Source organism: Epinephelus lanceolatus, chromosome 21, assembly GCF_041903045.1.
Source record: "Epinephelus lanceolatus isolate andai-2023 chromosome 21, ASM4190304v1, whole genome shotgun sequence".
NCBI lineage: Eukaryota > Metazoa > Chordata > Actinopteri > Perciformes > Serranidae > Epinephelus > Epinephelus lanceolatus.
In genome coordinates, this window is record NC_135754.1 from 5,682,670 (window position 1) to 5,702,270 (window position 19,601).

The following is a 19,601-nucleotide window of genomic DNA, read 5'->3' on the forward strand; positions in this document are numbered from 1 at the left end:
GTATTCAAAGTTTTTTAAAGGTATAGTTAGCGTTGCACTCAAACTGGTCAAGATGGCATTTTTATCCAACTCTTTCAAGTGTGAAAGTAATATAACCAACACATATGGTTCTTCAAAGTCAATATAAAATCCTGCCTCTGCTCTTCAGATGTGTTCCCTAGTAAGACATGTCTTACGCAATGTTCAAAATCTGACAATCTGAATATACCGATGTTTTTTGGGGGTTTTTTGTAAGAAAAGATGCACATTTCAGAGCCTGGGTAGCTCAGACGGTAGAGCATCAGACTTTTAATCTGAGGGTCCAGGGTTCAAGTCCCTGTTCAGGCATTCTGTTGACACTTTCAACACTCCCTACAAGTGTTTCTCTCAATGGAAGACACCTTGCAATAATGCTGTTGACTTCAAACCCAACACTTGACCAGTAGCAGAACAGCTCTTTCCATTTGTGCATCTAAGAACATTTGCAAAGCTTTCCTTGCAATGTCCATGACAGTTGAGTGTGAAAAAGCCTCTTTGCAATCATCAGATGCCTGACGAATGGAATGGATGGTTTTGCACTGTTATGGCGCCTTTCATTTCTTCCAACCATTCAAAGTTTATTGGTGACTTGCTGGAACACTTGCAAATTTTGACGGTAGTACCTAGCTGGCAGATAAAATGCATTGCAACAGCACTCACTGTGCCCACTGAGGGCTGAAATAGCTCAGCTGGGAGAGCGTTAGACTGAAGATCTAAAGGTCCCCACTTCAATCCTGGGTTTTGGCAAGAGAGGCAAGCATTGTGTATTTACAGAAACTACACATGCAATATTCATGTGTAAACTTGCATTGGGATGCATTCCCTCTGCTGCTCCTGTGAGGTGGCACAATTGAAAGTCATAGCAAAGAGCATATCCAAGACTGTGTACATGAAAACTTAACAACTCTTCCCCTGCTGTGCAAGGCTTGTACATCACCCTTTATTTCAACAATATGGAGCAGCTGCGGTCTGCAAAACTCAGAACCACCCTGACACAAGTTGATTGTAGAAATGATTGTGCCTATTCATTGGTTTCATATCTGACAGAGGTTCACGAAAAATTGCTGAGTATTCAAAGTTTTTTCAAGGTATAGTTAGCGTTGTACTCAAACTGGTCAAGATGGCATTTTTATCCAACTCTTTCAAGTGTGAAAGTAATATAACCAACACATATGGTTCTTCAAAGTCAATATAAAATCCTGCCTCTGCTCTTCAGATGTGTTCCCTAGTAAGACATGTCTTACGCAATGTTCAAAATCTGACAATCTGAATATACAGATGTTTTCTGGGGTTTTTTTGTAAGAAAAGATGCACCTGTCAGAGCCTGGGTAGCTCAGACGGTAGAGCATCAGACTTTTAATCTGAGGGTCCAGGGTTCAAGTCCCTGTTCAGGCGTTCTGTTGACACTTTCAACACTCCCCACAAGTGTTTCTCTCAGTGGAAGACACCTTGCAATAATGCTGTTGACTTCAAACCCAACACTTGACCAGTAGCAGAACAGCTCTTTCCATTTGTGCATCTAAGAAAATTTGCAAAGCTTTCCTTGCAATGTCCATGACAATTGAGTGTGAAAAAGCCTCTTTGCAATCATCAGATGCCTGACAAATGGAATGGATGGTTTTGCACTGTTATGGCGCCTTTCATTTCTTCCAACCATTCAAAGTTTATTGGTGACTTGCTGGAACACTTGCAAATTTTGACGGTAGTACCTAGCTGGCAGATAAAATGCATTGCAACAGCACTCACTGTGCACACTGAGGGCTGAAATAGCTCAGCTGGGAGAGCGTTAGACTGAAGATCTAAAGATCCCCACTTCAATCCTGGGTTTTGGCAAGAGAGGCAAGCATTGTCTATTTACAGAAACTACACATGCAATATTCATGTGTAAACTTGCATTGGGATGCATTCCCTCTGCTGCTCCTTTGAAGTGGCACAATTGAAAGTCATAGCAAAGAGCATATCCAAGACTGTGTACATGAAAACTTGACAACTCTTCCCCTGGTGTGCAAGGCTTGTACATCACCCTTTATTTCAACAATATGGAGCAGCTGCGGTCTGCAAAACTCAGAACCACCCTGACACAAGTTGATTGTAGAAATGATTGTGCCTATTCATTGGTTTCATATCTGACAGAGGTTCACGAAAAATTGCTGAGTATTCAAAGTTTTTTAAAGGTATAGTTAGCGTTGCACTTAAACTGGTCAAAATGGCATTTTTATCCAACTCTTTCAAGTGTGAAAGTAATATAACCAACACATATGGTTCTTCAAAGTCAATATAAAATCCTGCCTCTGCTCTTCAGATGTGTTCCCTAGTAAGACATGTCTTACGCAATGTTCAAAATCTGACAATCTGAATATACAGATGTTTTTTGGGGGTTTTTTGTAAGAAAAGATGCACCTTTCAGAGCCTGGGTAGCTCAGACGGTAGAGCATCAGACTTTTAATCTGAGGGTCCAGGGTTCAAGTCCCTGTTCAGGCGTTCTGTTGACACTTTCAACGCTCCCTACAAGTGTTTCTCTCAATGGAAGACACCTTGCAATACTGCTGTTGACTTCAAACCCAACACTTGACCAGTAGCAGAACAGCTCTTTCCATTTGTGCATCTAAGAACATTTGCAAAGCTTTCCTTGCAATGTCCATGACAGTTGAGTGTGAAAAAGCCTCTTTGCAATCATCAGATGCCTGACAAATGGAATGGATGGTTTTGCACTGTTATGGCGCCTTTCATTTCTTCCAACCATTCAAAGTTTATTGGTGATTTGCTGGAACACTTGCAAATTTTGACGGTAGTACCTAGCTGGCAGATAAAATGCATTGCAACAGCACTCACTGTGCACGCTGAGGGCCGAAATAGCTCAGCTGGGAGAGCGTTAGACTGAAGATCTAAAGGTCCCCACTTCAATCCTGGGTTTTGGCAAGAGAGGCAAGCATTGTCTATTTACAGAAACTACACATGCAATATTCATGTGTAAACTTGCATTGGGATGCATTCCCTCTGCTGCTCCTTTGAAGTGGCACAATTGAAAGTCATAGCAAAGAGCATATCCAAGACTGTGTACATGAAAACTTGACAACTCTTCCCCTGGTGTGCAAGGCTTGTACATCACCCTTTATTTCAACAATATGGAGCAGCTGCGGTCTGCAAAACTCAGAACCACCCTGACACAAGTTGATTGTAGAAATGATTGTGCCTATTCATTGGTTTCATATCTGACAGAGGTTCACGAAAAATTGCTGAGTATTCAAAGTTTTTTAAAGGTATAGTTAGCGTTGCACTCAAACTGGTCAAGATGGCATTTTTATCCAACTCTTTCAAGTGTGAAAGTAATATAACCAACACATATGGTTCTTCAAAGTCAATATAAAATCCTGCCTCTGCTCTTCAGATGTGTTCCCTAGTAAGACATGTCTTACGCAATGTTCAAAATCTGACAATCTGAATATACAGATGTTTTCTGGGGTTTTTTTGTAAGAAAAGATGCACCTGTCAGAGCCTGGGTAGCTCAGACGGTAGAGCATCAGACTTTTAATCTGAGGGTCCAGGGTTCAAGTCCCTGTTCAGGCGTTCTGTTGACACTTTCAACACTCCCCACAAGTGTTTCTCTCAGTGGAAGACACCTTGCAATAATGCTGTTGACTTCAAACCCAACACTTGACCAGTAGCAGAACAGCTCTTTCCATTTGTGCATCTAAGAAAATTTGCAAAGCTTTCCTTGCAATGTCCATGACAATTGAGTGTGAAAAAGCCTCTTTGCAATCATCAGATGCCTGACAAATGGAATGGATGGTTTTGCACTGTTATGGCGCCTTTCATTTCTTCCAACCATTCAAAGTTTATTGGTGACTTGCTGGAACACTTGCAAATTTTGACGGTAGTACCTAGCTGGCAGATAAAATGCATTGCAACAGCACTCACTGTGCCCACTGAGGGCTGAAATAGCTCAGCTGGGAGAGCGTTAGACTGAAGATCTAAAGATCCCCACTTCAATCCTGGGTTTTGGCAAGAGAGGCAAGCATTGTCTATTTACAGAAACTACACATGCAATATTCATGTGTAAACTTGCATTGGGATGCATTCCCTCTGCTGCTCCTTTGAAGTGGCACAATTGAAAGTCATAGCAAAGAGCATATCCAAGACTGTGTACATGAAAACTTGACAACTCTTCCCCTGGTGTGCAAGGCTTGTACATCACCCTTTATTTCAACAATATGGAGCAGCTGCGGTCTGCAAAACTCAGAACCACCCTGACACAAGTTGATTGTAGAAATGATTGTGCCTATTCATTGGTTTCATATCTGACAGAGGTTCACGAAAAATTGCTGAGTATTCAAAGTTTTTTAAAGGTATAGCTAGCGTTGCACTTAAACTGGTCAAGATGGCATTTTTATCCAACTCTTTCAAGTGTGAAAGTAATATAACCAACACATATGGTTCTTCAAAGTCAATATAAAATCCTGCCTCTGCTCTTCAGATGTGTTCCCTAGTAAGACATGTCTTACGCAATGTTCAAAATCTAACAATCTGAATATACAGATGTTTTTTGGGGTTTTTTTGTAAGAAAAGATGCGTCTCTCAGAGCCTGGATAGCTCAGACGGTAGAGCATCAGACTTTTAATCTGAGGGTCCAGGGTTCAAGTCCCTGTTCAGGCGTTCTGTTGACACTTTCAACGCTCCCCACAAGTGTTTCTCTCAGTGGAAGACACCGTGCAATAATGCTGTTGACTTCAAACCCAACACTTGACCAGTAGCAGAACAGCTCTTTCCATTTGTGCATCTAAGAACATTTGCAAAGCTTTCCTTGCAATGTCCATGACAATTGAGTGTGAAAAAGCCTCTTTGCAATCTTCAGATGCCTGACGAATGGAATGGATGGTTTTGCACTGTTATGGCGCCTTTCATTTCTTCCAACCATTCAAAGTTTATTGGTGATTTGCTGGAACACTTGCAAATTTTGACGGTAGTACCTAGCTGGCAGATAAAATGCATTGCAACAGCACTCACTGTGCACACTGAGGGCCGAAATAGCTCAGCTGGGAGAGCGTTAGACTGAAGATCTAAAGGACCCCAGTTCAATCCTGGGTTTTGGCAAGAGAGGCAAGCATTCTCTATTTACAGAAACTACACATGCAATATTCATGTGTAAACTTGCATTGGGATGCATTCCCTCTGCTGCTCCTTTGAAGTGGCACAATTGAGAGTCATAGCAAAGAGCATATCCAAGACTGTGTACATGAAAACTTGACAACTCTTCCCCTGGTGTGCAAGGCTTGTACATCACCCTTTATTTCAACAATATGGAGCAGCTGCGGTCTGCAAAACTCAGAACCACCCTGACACAAGTTGATTGTAGAAATGATTGTGCCTATTCATTGGTTTCATATCTGACAGAGGTTCACGAAAAATTGCTGAGTATTCAAAGTTTTTTCAAGGTATAGTTAGCGTTGTACTCAAACTGGTCAAGATGGCATTTTTATCCAACTCTTTCAAGTGTGAAAGTAATATAACCAACACATATGGTTCTTCAAAGTCAATATAAAATCCTGCCTCTGCTCTTCAGATGTGTTCCCTAGTAAGACATGTCTTACGCAATGTTCAAAATCTGACAATCTGAATATACAGATGTTTTCTGGGGTTTTTTTGTAAGAAAAGATGCACCTGTCAGAGCCTGGGTAGCTCAGACGGTAGAGCATCAGACTTTTAATCTGAGGGTCCAGGGTTCAAGTCCCTGTTCAGGCGTTCTGTTGACACTTTCAACACTCCCCACAAGTGTTTCTCTCAGTGGAAGACACCTTGCAATAATGCTGTTGACTTCAAACCCAACACTTGACCAGTAGCAGAACAGCTCTTTCCATTTGTGCATTTAAGAAAATTTGCAAAGCTTTCCTTGCAATGTCCATGACAATTGAGTGTGAAAAAGCCTCTTTGCAATCATCAGATGCCTGACAAATGGAATGGATGGTTTTGCACTGTTATGGCGCCTTTCATTTCTTCCAACCATTCAAAGTTTATTGGTGACTTGCTGGAACACTTGCAAATTTTGACGGTAGTACCTAGCTGGCAGATAAAATGCATTGCAACAGCACTCACTGTGCACACTGAGGGCTGAAATAGCTCAGCTGGGAGAGCGTTAGACTGAAGATCTAAAGATCCCCACTTCAATCCTGGGTTTTGGCAAGAGAGGCAAGCATTGTCTATTTACAGAAACTACACATGCAATATTCATGTGTAAACTTGCATTGGGATGCATTCCCTCTGCTGCTCCTTTGAAGTGGCACAATTGAAAGTCATAGCAAAGAGCATATCCAAGACTGTGTACATGAAAACTTGACAACTCTTCCCCTGGTGTGCAAGGCTTGTACATCACCCTTTATTTCAACAATATGGAGCAGCTGCAGTCTGCAAAACTCAGAACCACCCTGACACAAGTTGATTGTAGAAATGATTGTGCCTATTCATTGGTTTCATATCTGACAGAGGTTCACGAAAAATTGCTGAGTATTCAAAGTTTTTTAAAGGTATAGTTAGCGTTGCACTCAAACTGGTCAAGATGGCATTTTTATCCAACTCTTTCAAGTGTGAAAGTAATATAACCAACACATATGGTTCTTCAAAGTCAATATAAAATCCTGCCTCTGCTCTTCAGATGTGTTCCCTAGTAAGACATGTCTTACGCAATGTTCAAAATCTGACAATCTGAATATACAGATGTTTTTTGGGGTTTTTTTGTAAGAAAAGATGCACCTGTCAGAGCCTGGATAGCTCAGACGGTAGAGCATCAGACTTTTAATCTGAGGGTCCAGGGTTCAAGTCCCTGTTCAGGCGTTCTGTTGACACTTTCAACACTCCCCACAAGTGTTTCTCTCAGTGGAAGACACCTTGCAATAATGCTGTTGACTTCAAACCCAACACTTGACCAGTGGCAGAACAGCTCTTTCCATTTGTGCATCTAAGAAAATTTGCAAAGCTTTCCTTGCAATGTCCATGACAATTGAGTGTGAAAAAGCCTCTTTGCAATCATCAGATGCCTGACGAGTGGAATGGATGGTTTTGCACTGTTATGGCGCCTTTCATTTCTTCCAACCATTCAAAGTTTATTGGTGACTTGCTGGAACACTTGCAAATTTTGACGGTAGTACCTAGCTGGCAGATAAAATGCATTGCAACAGCACTCACTGTGCCCACTGAGGGCCGAAATAGCTCAGCTGGGAGAACGTTAGACTGAAGATCTAAAGATCCCCACTTCAATCCTGAGTTTCTGCAAGAGAGTCAAGCGTTGTCTATTTACAGAAACCACACATGTACATTAATGTGCCATATTCCTGTGTGAACTTGCATTGGGATGCATTCCCTCTGCTGCTCCTTTGAAGTGGCACAATTGAAAGTCATAGCAAAGAGCATATCCAAGACTGTGTACATGAAAATTTGACAACTCTTCCCCTGGTGTGCAAGGCTTGTACATCACCCTTTATTTCAACAATATGGAGCAGCTGCGGTCTGCAAAACTCAGAACCACCCTGACACAAGTTGATTGTAGAAATGATTGTGCCTATTCATTGGTTTCATATCTGACAGAGGTTCACGAAAAATTGCTGAGTATTCAAAGTTTTTTAAAGGTATAGTTAGCGTTGCACTTAAACTGGTCAAGATGGCATTTTTATCCAACTCTTTCAAGTGTGAAAGTAATATAACCAACACATATGGTTCTTCAAAGTCAATATAAAATCCTGCCTCTGCTCTTCAGATGTGTTCCCTAGTAAGACATGTCTTACGCAATGTTCAAAATCTGACAATCTGAATATATCGATGTTTTTTGGGGTTTTTTTGTAAGAAAAGATGCACCTGTCAGAGCCTGGATAGCTCAGACGGTAGAGCATCAGACTTTTAATCTGAGGGTCCAGGGTTCAAGTCCCTGTTCAGGCGTTCTGTTGACACTTTCAACACTCCCCACAAGTGTTTCTCTCAGTGGAAGACACCTTGCAATAATGCTGTTGACTTCAAACCCAACACTTGACCAGTAGCAGAACAGCTCTTTCCATTTGTGCATCTAAGAACATTTGCAAAGCTTTCCTTGCAATGTCCATGACAATTGAGTGTGAAAAAGCCTCTTTGCAACCATCAGATGCCTGACGAATGGAATGCATGGTTTTGCACTGTTATGGCGCCTTTCATTTCTTCCAACCATTCAAAGTTTATTGGTGACTTGCTGGAACACTTGCAAATTTTGACGGCAGTACTTAGGTGGCAGATAAAATGCATTGCAACAGCACTCACTGTGCACACTGAGGGCCGAAATAGCTCAGCTGGGAGCGCGTTAGACTGAAGATCTAAAGGTCCCCACTTCAATCCTGGGTTTTGGCAAGAGAGGCAAGCATTGTCTATTTACAGACACTACACATGCAATATTCATGTGTAAACTTGCATTGGGATGCATTCCCTCTGCTGCTCCTTTGAAGTGGCACAATTGAAAGTCATAGCAAAGAGCATATCCAAGACTGTGTACATGAAAACTTGACAACTCTTCCCCTGGTGTGCAAGGCTTGTACATCACCCTTTATTTCAACAATATGGAGCAGCTGCAGTCTGCAAAACTCAGAACCACCCTGACACAAGTTGATTGTAGAAATGATTGTGCCTATTGATTGGCTTTATATCTGACAGAGGTTCACGAAAAATTGCTGAGTATTCAAAGTTTTTTAAAGGTATAGTTAGCGTTGTACTCAAACTGGTCAAGATGGCATTTTTATCCAACTCTTTCAAGTGTGAAAGTAATATAACCAACACATATGGTTCTTCAAAGTCAATATAAAATCCTGCCTCTGCTCTTCAGATGTGTTCCCTAGTAAGACATGTCTTACGCAATGTTCAAAATCTGACAATCTGAATATACAGATGTTTTTTGGGGTTTTTTTGTAAGAAAAGATGCACCTGTCAGAGCCTGGATAGCTCAGACGGTAGAGCATCAGACTTTTAATCTGAGGGTCCAGGGTTCAAGTCCCTGTTCAGGCGTTCTGTTGACACTTTCAACACTCCCCACAAGTGTTTCTCTCAGTGGAAGACACCTTGCGATAATGCTGTTGACTTCAAACCCAACACTTGACCAGTAGCAGAACAGCTCTTTCCATTTGTGCATCTAAGAAAATTTGCAAAGCTTTCCTTGCAATGTCCATGACAATTGAGTGTGAAAAAGCCTCTTTGCAACCATCAGATGCCTGAGGAATGGAATGGATGGTTTTGCACTGTTATGGCACCTTTCATTTCTTCCAACCATTCAGAGTTTATTGGTGACTTGCTGGAACACTTGCAAATTTTGACGGTAGTACCTAGCTGGCAGATAAAATGCATTGCAACACCACTCACTGTGCCCACTGAGGGCCGAAATAGCTCAGCTGGGAGAGCGTTAGACTGAAGATCTAAAGGTCCCCAGTTCAATCCTGAGTTTCTGCAAGAGAGTCAAGCGTTGTCTATTTACAGAAACCACACATGTACATTAATGTGCCATATTCCTGTGTGAACTTGCATTGGGATGCATTCCCTCTGCTGCTCCTTTGAAGTGGCACAATTGAAAGTCATAGCAAAGAGCATATCCAAGACTGTGTACATGAAAACTTGACAACTCTTCCCCTGGTGTGCAAGGCTTGTACATCACCCTTTATTTCAACAATATGGAGCAGCTGCGGTCTGCAAAACTCAGAACCACCCTGACACAAGTTGATTGTAGAAATGATTGTGCCTATTCATTGGTTTCATATCTGACAGAGGTTCACGAAAAATTGCTGAGTATTCAAAGTTTTTTAAAGGTATAGTTAGCGTTGCACTCAAACTGGTCAAGATGGCATTTTTATCCAACTCTTTCAAGTGTGAAAGTAATATAACCAACACATATGGTTCTTCAAAGTCAATATAAAATCCTGCCTCTGCTCTTCAGATGTGTTCCCTAGTAAGACATGTCTTACGCAATGTTCAAAATCTGACAATCTGAATATACAGATGTTTTTTGGGGTTTTTTTGTAAGAAAAGATGCACCTGTCAGAGCCTGGATAGCTCAGACGGTAGAGCATCAGACTTTTAATCTGAGGGTCCAGGGTTCAAGTCCCTGTTCAGGCATTCTGTTGACACTTTCAACACTCCCCACAAGTGTTTCTCTCAGTGGAAGACACCTTGCAATAATGCTGTTGACTTCAAACCCAACACTTGACCAGTAGCAGAACAGCTCTTTCCATTTGTGCATCTAAGAAAATTTGCAAAGCTTTCCTTGCAATGTCCATGACAATTGAGTGTGAAAAAGCCTCTTTGCAATCATCAGATGCCTGACAAATGGAATGGATGGTTTTGCACTGTTATGGCGCCTTTCATTTCTTCCAACCATTCAAAGTTTATTGGTGACTTGCTGGAACACTTGCAAATTTTGACGGTAGTACCTAGCTGGCAGATAAAATGCATTGCAACAGCACTCACTGTGCACACTGAGGGCCGAAATAGCTCAGCTGGGAGAGCGTTAGACTGAAGATCTAAAAGTCCCCACTTCAATCCTGGGTTTTGGCAAGAGAGGCAAGCATTGTCTATTTACAGAAACTACACATGCAATATTCATGTGTAAACTTGCATTGGGATGCATTCCCTCTGCTGCTCCTTTGAAGTGGCACAATTGAAAGTCATAGCAAAGAGCGTATCCAAGACTGTGTACATGAAAACTTGACAACTCTTCCCCTGGTGTGCAAGGCTTGTACATCACCCTTTATTTCAACAATATGGAGCAGCTGCAGTCTGCAAAACTCAGAACCACCCTGACACAAGTTGATTGTAGAAATGATTGTGCCTATTCATTGGTTTCATATCTGACAGAGGTTCACGAAAAATTGCTGAGTATTCAAAGTTTTTTAAAGGTATAGTTAGCGTTGCACTCAAACTGGTCAAGATGGCATTTTTATCCAACTCTTTCAAGTGTGAAAGTAATATAACCAACACATATGGTTCTTCAAAGTCAATATAAAATCCTGCCTCTGCTCTTCAGATGTGTTCCCTAGTAAGACATGTCTTACGCAATGTTCAAAATCTGACAATCTGAATATATCGATGTTTTTTGGGGTTTTTTTGTAAGAAAAGATGCACCTGTCAGAGCCTGGATAGCTCAGACGGTAGAGCATCAGACTTTTAATCTGAGGGTCCAGGGTTCAAGTCCCTGTTCAGGCGTTCTGTTGACACTTTCAACACTCCCCACAAGTGTTTCTCTCAGTGGAAGACACCTTGCAATAATGCTGTTGACTTCAAACCCAACACTTGACCAGTAGCAGAACAGCTCTTTCCATTTGTGCATCTAAGAACATTTGCAAAGCTTTCCTTGCAATGTCCATGACAATTGAGTGTGAAAAAGCCTCTTTGCAACCATCAGATGCCTGACGAATGGAATGGATGGTTTTGCACTGTTATGGCGCCTTTCATTTCTTCCAACCATTCAAAGTTTATTGGTGACTTGCTGGAACACTTGCAAATTTTGACGGTAGTACCTAGCTGGCAGATAAAATGCATTGCAACAGCACTCACTGTGCACACTGAGGGCCGAAATAGCTCACCTGGGAGAGCGTTAGACTGAAGATCCAAAGGTCCCCAGTTCAATCCTGAGTTTCTGCAAGAGAGTCAAGCATTGTCTATTTACAGAAACCACACATGTACATTAATGTGCCATATTCCTGTGTGAACTTGCATTGGGATGCATTCCCTCTGCTGCTCCTTTGAAGTGGCACAATTGAAAGTCATAGCAAAGAGCATATCCAAGACTGTGTACATGAAAACTTGACAACTCTTCCCCTGGTGTGCAAGGCTTGTACATCACCCTTTATTTCAACAATATGGAGCAGCTGCGGTCTGCAAAACTCAGAACCACCCTGACACAAGTTGATTGTAGAAATGATTGTGCCTATTCATTGGTTTCATATCTGACAGAGGTTCACGAAAAATTGCTGAGTATTCAAAGTTTTTTAAAGGTATAGTTAGCGTTGCACTTAAACTGGTCAAGATGGCATTTTTATCCAACTCTTTCAAGTGTGAAAGTAATATAACCAACACATATGGTTCTTCAAAGTCAATATAAAATCCTGCCTCTGCTCTTCAGATGTGTTCCCTAGTAAGACATGTCTTACGCAATGTTCAAAATCTGACAATCTGAATATACAGATGTTTTTTGGGGGTTTTTTGTAAGAAAAGATGCACCTGTCAGAGCCTGGATAGCTCAGACGGTAGAGCATCAGACTTTTAATCTGAGGGTCCAGGGTTCAAGTCCCTGTTCAGGCGTTCTGTTGACACTTTCAACACTCCCCACAAGTGTTTCTCTCAGTGGAAGACACCTTGCAATAATGCTGTTGACTTCAAACCCAACACTTGACCAGTGGCAGAACAGCTCTTTCCATTTGTGCATCTAAGAAAATTTGCAAAGCTTTCCTTGCAATGTCCATGACAATTGAGTGTGAAAAAGCCTCTTTGCAATCATCAGATGCCTGACGAGTGGAATGGATGGTTTTGCACTGTTATGGCGCCTTTCATTTCTTCCAACCATTCAAAGTTTATTGGTGACTTGCTGGAACACTTGCAAATTTTGACGGTAGTACCTAGCTGGCAGATAAAATGCATTGCAACAGCACTCACTGTGCACATTGAGGGCCGAAATAGCTCAGCTGGGAGAGCGTTAGACTGAAGATCTAAAGGTCCCCACTTCAATCCTGGGTTTTGGCAAGAGAGGCAAGCATTGTCTATTTACAGAAACTACACATGCAATATTCATGTGTAAACTTGCATTGGGATGCATTCCCTCTGCTGCTCCTTTGAAGTGGCACAATTGAAAGTCATAGCAAAGAGCATATCCAAGACTGTGTACATGAAAACTTGACAACTCTTCCCCTGGTGTGCAAGGCTTGTACATCACCCTTTATTTCAACAATATGGAGCAGCTGCAGTCTGCAAAACTCAGAACCACCCTGACACAAGTTGATTGTAGAAATGATTGTGCCTATTCATTGGTTTCATATCTGACAGAGGTTCACGAAAAATTGCTGAGTATTCAAAGTTTTTTAAAGGTATAGTTAGCGTTGCACTTAAACTGGTCAAGATGGCATTTTTATCCAACTCTTTCAAGTGTGAAAGTAATATAACCAACACATATGGTTCTTCAAAGTCAATATAAAATCCTGCCTCTGCTCTTCAGATGTGTTCCCTAGTAAGACATGTCTTACGCAATGTTCAAAATCTGACAATCTGAATATACAGATGTTTTTTGGGGTTTTTTTGTAAGAAAAGATGCACCTGTCAGAGCCTGGATAGCTCAGACGGTAGAGCATCAGACTTTTAATCTGAGGGTCCAGGGTTCAAGTCCCTGTTCAGGCATTCTGTTGACACTTTCAACACTCCCCACAAGTGTTTCTCTCAGTGGAAGACACCTTGCAATAATGCTGTTGACTTCAAACCCAACACTTGACCAGTGGCAGAACAGCTCTTTCCATTTGTGCATCTAAGAAAATTTGCAAAGCTTTCCTTGCAATGTCCATGACAATTGAGTGTGAAAAAGCCTCTTTGCAATCATCAGATGCCTGACGAGTGGAATGGATGGTTTTGCACTGTTATGGCGCCTTTCATTTCTTCCAACCATTCAAAGTTTATTGGTGACTTGCTGGAACACTTGCAAATTTTGACGGTAGTACCTAGCTGGCAGATAAAATGCATTGCAACAGCACTCACTGTGCCCACTGAGGGCCGAAATAGCTCAGCTGGGAGAACGTTAGACTGAAGATCTAAAGATCCCCACTTCAATCCTGAGTTTCTGCAAGAGAGTCAAGCGTTGTCTATTTACAGAAACCACACATGTACATTAATGTGCCATATTCCTGTGTGAACTTGCATTGGGATGCATTCCCTCTGCTGCTCCTTTGAAGTGGCACAATTGAAAGTCATAGCAAAGAGCATATCCAAGACTGTGTACATGAAAACTTGACAACTCTTCCCCTGGTGTGCAAGGCTTGTACATCACCCTTTATTTCAACAATATGGAGCAGCTGCGGTCTGCAAAACTCAGAACCACCCTGACACAAGTTGATTGTAGAAATGATTGTGCCTATTCATTGGTTTCATATCTGACAGAGGTTCACGAAAAATTGCTGAGTATTCAAAGTTTTTTAAAGGTATAGTTAGCGTTGCACTTAAACTGGTCAAGATGGCATTTTTATCCAACTCTTTCAAGTGTGAAAGTAATATAACCAACACATATGGTTCTTCAAAGTCAATATAAAATCCTGCCTCTGCTCTTCAGATGTGTTCCCTAGTAAGACATGTCTTACGCAATGTTCAAAATCTGACAATCTGAATATATCGATGTTTTTTGGGGTTTTTTTGTAAGAAAAGATGCACCTGTCAGAGCCTGGATAGCTCAGACGGTAGAGCATCAGACTTTTAATCTGAGGGTCCAGGGTTCAAGTCCCTGTTCAGGCGTTCTGTTGACACTTTCAACACTCCCCACAAGTGTTTCTCTCAGTGGAAGACACCTTGCAATAATGCTGTTGACTTCAAACCCAACACTTGACCAGTAGCAGAACAGCTCTTTCCATTTGTGCATCTAAGAACATTTGCAAAGCTTTCCTTGCAATGTCCATGACAATTGAGTGTGAAAAAGCCTCTTTGCAACCATCAGATGCCTGACGAATGGAATGCATGGTTTTGCACTGTTATGGCGCCTTTCATTTCTTCCAACCATTCAAAGTTTATTGGTGACTTGCTGGAACACTTGCAAATTTTGACGGCAGTACTTAGGTGGCAGATAAAATGCATTGCAACAGCACTCACTGTGCACACTGAGGGCCGAAATAGCTCAGCTGGGAGCGCGTTAGACTGAAGATCTAAAGGTCCCCACTTCAATCCTGGGTTTTGGCAAGAGAGGCAAGCATTGTCTATTTACAGACACTACACATGCAATATTCATGTGTAAACTTGCATTGGGATGCATTCCCTCTGCTGCTCCTTTGAAGTGGCACAATTGAAAGTCATAGCAAAGAGCATATCCAAGACTGTGTACATGAAAACTTGACAACTCTTCCCCTGGTGTGCAAGGCTTGTACATCACCCTTTATTTCAACAATATGGAGCAGCTGCAGTCTGCAAAACTCAGAACCACCCTGACACAAGTTGATTGTAGAAATGATTGTGCCTATTGATTGGCTTTATATCTGACAGAGGTTCACGAAAAATTGCTGAGTATTCAAAGTTTTTTAAAGGTATAGTTAGCGTTGTACTCAAACTGGTCAAGATGGCATTTTTATCCAACTCTTTCAAGTGTGAAAGTAATATAACCAACACATATGGTTCTTCAAAGTCAATATAAAATCCTGCCTCTGCTCTTCAGATGTGTTCCCTAGTAAGACATGTCTTACGCAATGTTCAAAATCTGACAATCTGAATATACAGATGTTTTTTGGGGTTTTTTTGTAAGAAAAGATGCACCTGTCAGAGCCTGGATAGCTCAGACGGTAGAGCATCAGACTTTTAATCTGAGGGTCCAGGGTTCAAGTCCCTGTTCAGGCGTTCTGTTGACACTTTCAACACTCCCCACAAGTGTTTCTCTCAGTGGAAGACACCTTGCGATAATGCTGTTGACTTCAAACCCAACACTTGACCAGTAGCAGAACAGCTCTTTCCATTTGTGCATCTAAGAAAATTTGCAAAGCTTTCCTTGCAATGTCCATGACAATTGAGTGTGAAAAAGCCTCTTTGCAACCATCAGATGCCTGAGGAATGGAATGGATGGTTTTGCACTGTTATGGCACCTTTCATTTCTTCCAACCATTCAGAGTTTATTGGTGACTTGCTGGAACACTTGCAAATTTTGACGGTAGTACCTAGCTGGCAGATAAAATGCATTGCAACACCACTCACTGTGCCCACTGAGGGCCGAAATAGCTCAGCTGGGAGAGCGTTAGACTGAAGATCTAAAGGTCCCCAGTTCAATCCTGAGTTTCTGCAAGAGAGTCAAGCGTTGTCTATTTACAGAAACCACACATGTACATTAATGTGCCATATTCCTGTGTGAACTTGCATTGGGATGCATTCCCTCTGCTGCTCCTTTGAAGTGGCACAATTGAAAGTCATAGCAAAGAGCATATCCAAGACTGTGTACATGAAAACTTGACAACTCTTCCCCTGGTGTGCAAGGCTTGTACATCACCCTTTATTTCAACAATATGGAGCAGCTGCAGTCTGCAAAACTCAGAACCACCCTGACACAAGTTGATTGTAGAAATGATTGTGCCTATTCATTGGTTTCATATCTGACAGAGGTTCACGAAAAATTGCTGAGTATTCAAAGTTTTTTAAAGGTATAGTTAGCGTTGCACTCAAACTGGTCAAGATGGCATTTTTATCCAACTCTTTCAAGTGTGAAAGTAATATAACCAACACATATGGTTCTTCAAAGTCAATATAAAATCCTGCCTCTGCTCTTCAGATGTGTTCCCTAGTAAGACATGTCTTACGCAATGTTCAAAATCTGACAATCTGAATATACAGATGTTTTTTGGGGTTTTTTTGTAAGAAAAGATGCACCTGTCAGAGCCTGGATAGCTCAGACGGTAGAGCATCAGACTTTTAATCTGAGGGTCCAGGGTTCAAGTCCCTGTTCAGGCATTCTGTTGACACTTTCAACACTCCCCACAAGTGTTTCTCTCAGTGGAAGACACCTTGCAATAATGCTGTTGACTTCAAACCCAACACTTGACCAGTAGCAGAACAGCTCTTTCCATTTGTGCATCTAAGAAAATTTGCAAAGCTTTCCTTGCAATGTCCATGACAATTGAGTGTGAAAAAGCCTCTTTGCAATCATCAGATGCCTGACAAATGGAATGGATGGTTTTGCACTGTTATGGCGCCTTTCATTTCTTCCAACCATTCAAAGTTTATTGGTGACTTGCTGGAACACTTGCAAATTTTGACGGTAGTACCTAGCTGGCAGATAAAATGCATTGCAACACCACTCACTGTGCCCACTGAGGGCCGAAATAGCTCACCTGGGAGAGCGTTAGACTGAAGATCCAAAGGTCCCCAGTTCAATCCTGAGTTTCTGCAAGAGAGTCAAGCATTGTCTATTTACAGAAACCACACATGTACATTGATGTGCCATATTCCTGTGTGAACTTGCATTGGGATGCATTCCCTCTGCTGCTCCTTTGAAGTGGCACAATTGAAAGTCATAGCAAAGAGCATATCCAAGACTGTGTACATGAAAACTTGACAACTCTTCCCCTGGTGTGCAAGGCTTGTACATCACCCTTTATTTCAACAATATGGAGCAGCTGCGGTCTGCAAAACTCAGAACCACCCTGACACAAGTTGATTGTAGAAATGATTGTGCCTATTCATTGGTTTCATATCTGACAGAGGTTCACGAAAAATTGCTGAGTATTCAAAGTTTTTTAAAGGTATAGTTAGCGTTGCACTTAAACTGGTCAAGATGGCATTTTTATCCAACTCTTTCAAGTGTGAAAGTAATATAACCAACACATATGGTTCTTCAAAGTCAATATAAAATCCTGCCTCTGCTCTTCAGATGTGTTCCCTAGTAAGACATGTCTTACGCAATGTTCAAAATCTGACAATCTGAATATACAGATGTTTTTTGGGGTTTTTTTGTAAGAAAAGATGCACCTGTCAGAGCCTGGATAGCTCAGACGGTAGAGCATCAGACTTTTAATCTGAGGGTCCAGGGTTCAAGTCCCTGTTCAGGCGTTCTGTTGACACTTTAAACACTCCCCACAAGTGTTTCTCTCAGTGGAAGACACCTTGCAATAATGCTGTTGACTTCAAACCCAACACTTGACCAGTGGCAGAACAGCTCTTTCCATTTGTGCATCTAAGAAAATTTGCAAAGCTTTCCTTGCAATGTCCATGACAATTGAGTGTGAAAAAGCCTCTTTGCAATCATCAGATGCCTGACGAGTGGAATGGATGGTTTTGCACTGTTATGGCGCCTTTCATTTCTTCCAACCATTCAAAGTTTATTGGTGACTTGCTGGAACACTTGCAAATTTTGACGGTAGTACCTAGCTGGCAGATAAAATGCATTGCAACAGCACTCACTGTGCACATTGAGGGCCGAAATAGCTCAGCTGGGAGAGCGTTAGACTGAAGATCTAAAGGTCCCCACTTCAATCCTGGGTTTCTGCAAGAGAGGCAAGCATTGTCTATTTACAGAAACTACACATGCAATATTCATGTGTAAACTTGCATTGGGATGCATTCCCTCTGCTGCTCCTTTGAAGTGGCACAATTGAAAGTCATAGCAAAGAGCATATCCAAGACTGTGTACATGAAAACTTGACAACTCTTCCCCTGGTGTGCAAGGCTTGTACATCACCCTTTATTTCAACAATATGGAGCAGCTGCAGTCTGCAAAACTCAGAACCACCCTGACACAAGTTGATTGTAGAAATGATTGTGCCTATTCATTGGTTTCATATCTGACAGAGGTTCACGAAAAATTGCTGAGTATTCAAAGTTTTTTAAAGGTATAGTTAGCGTTGCACTTAAACTGGTCAAGATGGCATTTTTATCCAACTCTTTCAAGTGTGAAAGTAATATAACCAACACATATGGTTCTTCAAAGTCAATATAAAATCCTGCCTCTGCTCTTCAGATGTGTTCCCTAGTAAGACATGTCTTACGCAATGTTCAAAATCTGACAATCTGAATATACAGATGTTTTTTGGGGTTTTTTTGTAAGAAAAGATGCACCTGTCAGAGCCTGGATAGCTCAGACGGTAGAGCATCAGACTTTTAATCTGAGGGTCCAGGGTTCAAGTCCCTGTTCAGGCGTTCTGTTGACACTTTCAACACTCCCCACAAGTGTTTCTCTCAGTGGAAGACACCTTGCAATAATGCTGTTGACTTCAAACCCAACACTTGACCAGTGGCAGAACAGCTCTTTCCATTTGTGCATCTAAGAAAATTTGCAAAGCTTTCCTTGCAATGTCCATGACAATTGAGTGTGAAAAAGCCTCTTTGCAATCATCAGATGCCTGACGAGTGGAATGGATGGTTTTGCACTGTTATGGCGCCTTTCATTTCTTCCAACCATTCAAAGTTTATTGGTGACTTGCTGGAACACTTGCAAATTTTGACGGTAGTACCTAGCTGGCAGATAAAATGCATTGCAACAGCACTCACTGTGCCCACTGAGGGCCGAAATAGCTCAGCTGGGAGAACGTTAGACTGAAGATCTAAAGATCCCCACTTCAATCCTGAGTTTCTGCAAGAGAGTCAAGCGTTGTCTATTTACAGAAACCACACATGTACATTAATGTGCCATATTCCTGTGTGAACTTGCATTGGGATGCATTCCCTCTGCTGCTCCTTTGAAGTGGCACAATTGAAAGTCATAGCAAAGAGCATATCCAAGACTGTGTACATGAAAACTTGACAACTCTTCCCCTGGTGTGCAAGGCTTGTACATCACCCTTTATTTCAACAATATGGAGCAGCTGCGGTCTGCAAAACTCAGAACCACCCTGACACAAGTTGATTGTAGAAATGATTGTGCCTATTCATTGGTTTCA

General features: G+C 41.7%; 31 non-coding genes across 31 annotated transcripts; all 31 read left to right on the forward strand.

Annotated features, from left to right (window-relative positions):
• Positions 1 to 254: 254 nt before the first annotated feature.
• Positions 255 to 327, forward strand: trnak-uuu (transfer RNA lysine (anticodon UUU)). Its single transcript has one exon. It is a non-coding gene; the product is annotated as a tRNA-Lys (tRNA).
• Positions 328 to 692: 365 nt separating this feature from the next.
• On the forward strand, positions 693 to 765 carry trnaf-gaa (transfer RNA phenylalanine (anticodon GAA)). The gene has a single exon. It is a non-coding gene; the product is annotated as a tRNA-Phe (tRNA).
• A 575-nt stretch (positions 766 to 1,340) lies between these two features.
• Positions 1,341 to 1,413, forward strand: trnak-uuu (transfer RNA lysine (anticodon UUU)). The gene has a single exon. It is a non-coding gene; the product is annotated as a tRNA-Lys (tRNA).
• Positions 1,414 to 1,778: 365 nt separating this feature from the next.
• On the forward strand, positions 1,779 to 1,851 carry trnaf-gaa (transfer RNA phenylalanine (anticodon GAA)). The gene has a single exon. It is a non-coding gene; the product is annotated as a tRNA-Phe (tRNA).
• Positions 1,852 to 2,426: 575 nt separating this feature from the next.
• On the forward strand, positions 2,427 to 2,499 carry trnak-uuu (transfer RNA lysine (anticodon UUU)). Its single transcript has one exon. It is a non-coding gene; the product is annotated as a tRNA-Lys (tRNA).
• Positions 2,500 to 2,864: 365 nt separating this feature from the next.
• Positions 2,865 to 2,937, forward strand: trnaf-gaa (transfer RNA phenylalanine (anticodon GAA)). Its single transcript has one exon. It is a non-coding gene; the product is annotated as a tRNA-Phe (tRNA).
• A 575-nt stretch (positions 2,938 to 3,512) lies between these two features.
• Positions 3,513 to 3,585, forward strand: trnak-uuu (transfer RNA lysine (anticodon UUU)). Its single transcript has one exon. It is a non-coding gene; the product is annotated as a tRNA-Lys (tRNA).
• A 365-nt stretch (positions 3,586 to 3,950) lies between these two features.
• Positions 3,951 to 4,023, forward strand: trnaf-gaa (transfer RNA phenylalanine (anticodon GAA)). Its single transcript has one exon. It is a non-coding gene; the product is annotated as a tRNA-Phe (tRNA).
• Positions 4,024 to 4,598: 575 nt separating this feature from the next.
• On the forward strand, positions 4,599 to 4,671 carry trnak-uuu (transfer RNA lysine (anticodon UUU)). Its single transcript has one exon. It is a non-coding gene; the product is annotated as a tRNA-Lys (tRNA).
• A 365-nt stretch (positions 4,672 to 5,036) lies between these two features.
• On the forward strand, positions 5,037 to 5,109 carry trnaf-gaa (transfer RNA phenylalanine (anticodon GAA)). Its single transcript has one exon. It is a non-coding gene; the product is annotated as a tRNA-Phe (tRNA).
• A 575-nt stretch (positions 5,110 to 5,684) lies between these two features.
• trnak-uuu (transfer RNA lysine (anticodon UUU)) lies at positions 5,685 to 5,757 on the forward strand. Its single transcript has one exon. It is a non-coding gene; the product is annotated as a tRNA-Lys (tRNA).
• Positions 5,758 to 6,122: 365 nt separating this feature from the next.
• trnaf-gaa (transfer RNA phenylalanine (anticodon GAA)) lies at positions 6,123 to 6,195 on the forward strand. Its single transcript has one exon. It is a non-coding gene; the product is annotated as a tRNA-Phe (tRNA).
• Positions 6,196 to 6,770: 575 nt separating this feature from the next.
• On the forward strand, positions 6,771 to 6,843 carry trnak-uuu (transfer RNA lysine (anticodon UUU)). Its single transcript has one exon. It is a non-coding gene; the product is annotated as a tRNA-Lys (tRNA).
• A 1,025-nt stretch (positions 6,844 to 7,868) lies between these two features.
• On the forward strand, positions 7,869 to 7,941 carry trnak-uuu (transfer RNA lysine (anticodon UUU)). The gene has a single exon. It is a non-coding gene; the product is annotated as a tRNA-Lys (tRNA).
• A 365-nt stretch (positions 7,942 to 8,306) lies between these two features.
• Positions 8,307 to 8,379, forward strand: trnaf-gaa (transfer RNA phenylalanine (anticodon GAA)). The gene has a single exon. It is a non-coding gene; the product is annotated as a tRNA-Phe (tRNA).
• A 575-nt stretch (positions 8,380 to 8,954) lies between these two features.
• trnak-uuu (transfer RNA lysine (anticodon UUU)) lies at positions 8,955 to 9,027 on the forward strand. The gene has a single exon. It is a non-coding gene; the product is annotated as a tRNA-Lys (tRNA).
• Positions 9,028 to 9,392: 365 nt separating this feature from the next.
• trnaf-gaa (transfer RNA phenylalanine (anticodon GAA)) lies at positions 9,393 to 9,465 on the forward strand. Its single transcript has one exon. It is a non-coding gene; the product is annotated as a tRNA-Phe (tRNA).
• Positions 9,466 to 10,052: 587 nt separating this feature from the next.
• Positions 10,053 to 10,125, forward strand: trnak-uuu (transfer RNA lysine (anticodon UUU)). Its single transcript has one exon. It is a non-coding gene; the product is annotated as a tRNA-Lys (tRNA).
• A 365-nt stretch (positions 10,126 to 10,490) lies between these two features.
• trnaf-gaa (transfer RNA phenylalanine (anticodon GAA)) lies at positions 10,491 to 10,563 on the forward strand. The gene has a single exon. It is a non-coding gene; the product is annotated as a tRNA-Phe (tRNA).
• Positions 10,564 to 11,138: 575 nt separating this feature from the next.
• Positions 11,139 to 11,211, forward strand: trnak-uuu (transfer RNA lysine (anticodon UUU)). The gene has a single exon. It is a non-coding gene; the product is annotated as a tRNA-Lys (tRNA).
• A 1,025-nt stretch (positions 11,212 to 12,236) lies between these two features.
• Positions 12,237 to 12,309, forward strand: trnak-uuu (transfer RNA lysine (anticodon UUU)). Its single transcript has one exon. It is a non-coding gene; the product is annotated as a tRNA-Lys (tRNA).
• A 365-nt stretch (positions 12,310 to 12,674) lies between these two features.
• Positions 12,675 to 12,747, forward strand: trnaf-gaa (transfer RNA phenylalanine (anticodon GAA)). Its single transcript has one exon. It is a non-coding gene; the product is annotated as a tRNA-Phe (tRNA).
• Positions 12,748 to 13,322: 575 nt separating this feature from the next.
• trnak-uuu (transfer RNA lysine (anticodon UUU)) lies at positions 13,323 to 13,395 on the forward strand. Its single transcript has one exon. It is a non-coding gene; the product is annotated as a tRNA-Lys (tRNA).
• A 1,025-nt stretch (positions 13,396 to 14,420) lies between these two features.
• Positions 14,421 to 14,493, forward strand: trnak-uuu (transfer RNA lysine (anticodon UUU)). The gene has a single exon. It is a non-coding gene; the product is annotated as a tRNA-Lys (tRNA).
• A 365-nt stretch (positions 14,494 to 14,858) lies between these two features.
• Positions 14,859 to 14,931, forward strand: trnaf-gaa (transfer RNA phenylalanine (anticodon GAA)). The gene has a single exon. It is a non-coding gene; the product is annotated as a tRNA-Phe (tRNA).
• Positions 14,932 to 15,506: 575 nt separating this feature from the next.
• trnak-uuu (transfer RNA lysine (anticodon UUU)) lies at positions 15,507 to 15,579 on the forward strand. The gene has a single exon. It is a non-coding gene; the product is annotated as a tRNA-Lys (tRNA).
• Positions 15,580 to 15,944: 365 nt separating this feature from the next.
• Positions 15,945 to 16,017, forward strand: trnaf-gaa (transfer RNA phenylalanine (anticodon GAA)). Its single transcript has one exon. It is a non-coding gene; the product is annotated as a tRNA-Phe (tRNA).
• A 587-nt stretch (positions 16,018 to 16,604) lies between these two features.
• On the forward strand, positions 16,605 to 16,677 carry trnak-uuu (transfer RNA lysine (anticodon UUU)). Its single transcript has one exon. It is a non-coding gene; the product is annotated as a tRNA-Lys (tRNA).
• Positions 16,678 to 17,702: 1,025 nt separating this feature from the next.
• On the forward strand, positions 17,703 to 17,775 carry trnak-uuu (transfer RNA lysine (anticodon UUU)). The gene has a single exon. It is a non-coding gene; the product is annotated as a tRNA-Lys (tRNA).
• A 365-nt stretch (positions 17,776 to 18,140) lies between these two features.
• trnaf-gaa (transfer RNA phenylalanine (anticodon GAA)) lies at positions 18,141 to 18,213 on the forward strand. Its single transcript has one exon. It is a non-coding gene; the product is annotated as a tRNA-Phe (tRNA).
• A 575-nt stretch (positions 18,214 to 18,788) lies between these two features.
• On the forward strand, positions 18,789 to 18,861 carry trnak-uuu (transfer RNA lysine (anticodon UUU)). Its single transcript has one exon. It is a non-coding gene; the product is annotated as a tRNA-Lys (tRNA).
• Positions 18,862 to 19,601: the final 740 nt, after the last annotated feature.